Genomic DNA, 317 nt, shown 5'->3' with positions numbered 1-317 from the left:
CCCCCCCCCCATCCTTGCGTTATCCCCCTCCTCTTAGCTTTCCATCACTGGCTGACATAATAATGTCAGGATGAAAAATATATTTCACTCTTTCAGCAATCAGTGGTGGAGAAAACTCGTTCTACTATTGCTGCTGCCAAGACTACTACTACCACCACTACTGCTGCTAAGATTACTACTACCACCACTACTGTTGCTAAGATTACTACTACTACTACTACTGCTGCTGCTGCCAAGACTACTACTACCACCACTACTGCTGCTAAGATTACTACTACCACCACTACTGTTGCTAAGATTACTACTACTACTACTAC

General features: G+C 43.8%; 1 protein-coding gene across 3 annotated transcripts in view; it reads right to left on the bottom strand.

The window, feature by feature from the left end:
• Positions 1–317, bottom strand: part of LOC106875574 (sphingomyelin phosphodiesterase 5) — a 35,078-nt gene that overhangs the window by 10,795 nt on the left and 23,966 nt on the right. The window lies entirely within an intron of this gene.

This window comes from Octopus bimaculoides, chromosome 20 (assembly GCF_001194135.2).
Source record: "Octopus bimaculoides isolate UCB-OBI-ISO-001 chromosome 20, ASM119413v2, whole genome shotgun sequence".
Classification (NCBI taxonomy): domain Eukaryota; kingdom Metazoa; phylum Mollusca; class Cephalopoda; order Octopoda; family Octopodidae; genus Octopus; species Octopus bimaculoides.
The sequence above is the reverse complement of the archived record's forward strand: the minus strand, read 5'-3'. Positions and strand labels throughout refer to the sequence as shown.